The sequence below is a fragment of the Oncorhynchus clarkii genome, chromosome 16 (genome assembly GCF_045791955.1).
Source record: "Oncorhynchus clarkii lewisi isolate Uvic-CL-2024 chromosome 16, UVic_Ocla_1.0, whole genome shotgun sequence".
Taxonomy (NCBI): domain Eukaryota; kingdom Metazoa; phylum Chordata; class Actinopteri; order Salmoniformes; family Salmonidae; genus Oncorhynchus; species Oncorhynchus clarkii.
This window is the reverse complement of record NC_092162.1, coordinates 43,075,562-43,079,535: the sequence shown is the minus strand read 5'-3', so window position 1 is coordinate 43,079,535 and position 3,974 is coordinate 43,075,562. Positions and strand designations below refer to the sequence as shown.

Here is a 3,974-nt window from a genome sequence, read left to right as displayed (position 1 = left end):
GGACCTTCATAAAGGCTACATGGCATCTTTCTTTCCAGCTGATACTATTTTGGGTTTGACGGGCAGTGTGGTGTGTGTGTGTGTGTGTGTGTATAGCCCTGGAGGAGAGATATGTTGAGAGAAGGAACGAACAGAGGGGAGATGTTCTAGCCAGATACACTCTCCCTGTCTGCTGAAAACTCACATTAGAGACGGTGTAAGAAAAAGTGATAAACACTTCTCCTGATGGATTCCAGAGATATTGTTGCTGAGTTTTGCTTCCAAAAATATCTTCTTTATTTTTGTATGTGTACATTTTGATCTTTATCAGTTGCGGTGGAAACATCTTCCTCTTGTTACATATATGGACATTATAACACGTCTTATAGGGTGCCGTGGCCATCAGAAAGACATGGTTCTAATGTCCTGTCCTGTCCTGTCCTGCTCTCTGTTCTCCTCAGACAGCATTACCATTCGTTATCAACATGATACTCCAGACCAAGTGGACAGAACCCAGCTCTGACTGTAAACCCATCAGCCCTGTACAGGAACCCCCAAAACGCATTCCGCATCGTACGGAGACCGGACCTCCTCTGAGGCGGTCAAAGTTCAACCAGCATGCTTATCGACCCCAAACCCCCTGTACCCTGTGTGATAAGAGGAGATCCACAGGCCCACAGAGCGTTTAGCTCATAAGGACAACAACAACCAGCATCCCACTGGTTTGTGGAAGACTCTCCTCTGCAGTAACGCCGTCTGTATGTACTGTGAATGTACAAATGCTGATGGGTCTTTTTCATTTGAGTATGTTTTTTAAAACAAATAGGAGTTAGTTGAACAGAACTTTAATGGCAAGATAGATGGCCAACTGAACATCCATCCAAGTCCCTTTACCCCTGTCACCATCATTTACCCTGCTACCAAATCCTCTATCTCTACCGTAGGAGGGTGTGTACTCTACCGTCTGTGTTGTAGCCGTAGTTGCCGTGGCTACGCTGCTATTAACGTACAAATACCATAATATACTGGAGACTAGATTCTAGAGTCTGCCGAGCTGGGGACTGAGGCTGGCGGCAGGAGTGAAAACACTCCATTATATAACCTCTGTTTGTATCGCTTTAGGGGGACCGGATCAAATGTGTGTGTCAAACTTGCATGCATCGTATCACATGTCAGAAGAAGTGTTTTCAAGGTCCATCTTTGTTTGTTTTTGTACGTGCCAATGGATCAGGCCTCGCTGGAGACGGCCAGCGGCTAAATGCTAGCGAACTTAGTTTTCTACCCAACTATGTACCAGCAACGTCTTTCCAAATGAGAATAAGAGCAAGCCTTTGTAGTGCCAAAAGATCCCGTTGTTTTAAATGATTCATCGGTTAATGCTTTACAGCGGGGGCCATCCAAGCCCTCGAACTGAAGTAAAGAGCCTGTGGAGACGTGCTCACGTAACTGGAAGCTTGTGAAACAGCAGCAGGTACGAAAGCAGGACAGTAGCAGGCTCGGGAGAGAGACAGCTCTGTAAAATATATAGTTGTCTTCTTTTTTTAATTTTCTTTTTTTTTGTCAAGAAGGAAATATCTGAACTGCTTGCATGGTCAAAAGAGGATATAAACATCAAAGACAATGTGTGTTACAGTACCAGGTGGATCTTTGGTAAGATTGGATTGTCCTGTACCAAACTTAACCCATTTATGAAAGGATAGAAAAGAGGGAACCTTCATGTTCTCATCCTAGTTGGATGACAGCATACTGTAGATTATTTCTGCTCAGTTGAATGACCACCACCATTCTGTTTTCTCCAGACTTCTTTGTTGGCTCACTGTTTACATCAAGTACTTGAAACTAGGTCGTATTACAAGGTGAACAGTATGAGGAAATGATTTACGGAGGGAGAGAGCATAACGCCAATGTTAATGGATGTGCTTGTTTTGCCTGTGGCTTTAGAGCACCAAGCTAACCAACCAACCATCAAAACCACTGAGGGCTCCTGACTCGTCTTCACGTCAACACTAATCCTCCGCCTCTGTTGGCACCGTTTTGTTGAAATTGGCCCGGTCCTTTTGCCACGGTGTGTAAAGACCTGTTTGAGAAGGATAGGAAAGGTGAAGAGGTCATGGCCTGTTGCTGTACGGGAAGGCAGTGCTTCAGCCGTCTCGCCAGAGCTGTTTGAAGAGTAGAGCTCAGTCAGAAATGAGAGCGAGAGAGAGAGAGAAACCCCTTTAGCTCTAGTTTCCTGCTCCCGGGCTTTGAAGCAGTGCTTTGATCTGAGTGTAGTCGTGTGCAGAGTGTGATCGGAAGATGAAAAAACACATCAAAAACAGGCATAGAGAAAGGCAAGGCGATCACATGATTGACATGGTGTTAATGCGTCCTGCCAGGATGTCTGGCTGTTGGCCCCCTGCTACACAAATATCTATAGGTACACTTTAAATACAGACACACGCTCAAACACCAATATGAAGCATCCGCCGTTGAACAATGGTGTCCTCCCTTCTATTCTCTTCCTCTCATCCAAGAGAACCAAGCCCCTTCTCATGCCTCATATTTGCTTGTCTGTGTTCTGGTGCCTTTTGTATTCCATGTGATAAAACCTCCTATACTATGTGTTCCACTCTACTCTCTGTTTGGCTTGATAGGGATGGGGTAAATGAAATAGAGAGGCATAGTTTGACTGAAACAAAGTTAGTTTTTTCTCTTGAGGGACCATTGCTTAATGTTCTGTTTTTGACTTGTCTTTATTTTTCATAAACTGCCATTCGCTGGTTATTTCATTTAACCATCGAATCCAACCTCGTCTTCTGGCCAGCATGCTATAGCACCATGACCTTGCTCGTTTCTACATGATGATTATTATATCTTATTAGAAGTCTTAACTCACTGCTGTCTGCACCTTCCGTTTTGTGAAAGAGATTTGAATGAATTGTAAACAGATTGATTTCATACTGTACACTTTGGAGATGATGACGACAGAAACGAAAAGGTGGAAGTTATCATTATGTTTTGTTTACCATTCTGCAGCTCAGAATTGAATCTCACAGCCAGTTAGTTGTCTCTGAGACATATTGCAGTTGATGCACGTCGAGGATGATTCAAATGGCAACTTCCATTTCCGCGACAGAAGAGGTGGAGCCTAATTGAAGAAGATACAGTATGTTGTGCACTTTTTTTTAACTCTTGGCTTTACGTGGTGGCGAAGTGATGGGTCTACTGGCATGCTTCATTACTTACAGGAAAACAAGACAATAATTCACCTTTTTCCTTTTCTCATGTCACCAGTCGGGGGAATCGAAAAGTCAACTATTATTCTCAAGGCAGAAGTATCAATATGAAATGAATAACCTTCTTCCATTCTAAACACAACACAATGTAGACACCCCTTTGTAGACACTGGAGTTCTGTAATTTGGTATATACAAATGACGATAATAATAATAATGGCTGTCTGTTCTTGTTGTTTTATAAAAGTGCTGTGAAAATTCTAAGAAAGTTTAAAGTATTTAAAGTTGTTCTCGTTTTATTTTCTTTCTTTTTTTTGTTGCTTAGGTTTTGTTATGATAATATATTATTGTGTACCTATTGTAAATATGAAGCACCTATTTTGCAAGCCAGGAATTCACTTTTTACTGTTGTTATATATAAATAAACTTTGCTGGTTAAAAAAAGGCATAGAGCTGAAATACACTGCCTTGTCTCGTTGACATTAGAAGGAACGAACTGCCTCAGGAGGATCAGACTAGGATAATCCTTTCCAAGCATACTGTATGTGTTAGCTACTGTATAACAAATAGAGAGAGGTATTCAGAAGTAGGTGATCTCCAATAATGTTTTTGATGACGATGGAACTGCCTAACATTGGTCAAATTCCTGGCTTGACAGTTGATATAGCTACTGTGGTAGATTCCTATAGTAGCCTAGCCACTCCACTTTATGCCCTTGCCCCAGGCCATCAGCCTACAGGGAACAAAGGGCTGCTTTCTCTCATTCATCCCATTTAGCCTG

At 42.4% G+C, this 3,974-nt stretch overlaps 1 protein-coding gene across 1 annotated transcript in view; it reads left to right on the top strand.

The window, feature by feature from the left end:
• The window catches only part of LOC139367317 (plexin-A2-like), a 346,959-nt gene extending 343,307 nt beyond the window's left edge, over positions 1-3,652 (top strand). Inside the window, exon 32 of the mRNA XM_071105532.1 lies at positions 1-3,652. This exon is cut by the window's left edge and continues 381 nt beyond it. The gene's annotated coding sequence lies outside the window, so the exon portion shown is untranslated.
• Positions 3,653-3,974: the final 322 nt, after the last annotated feature.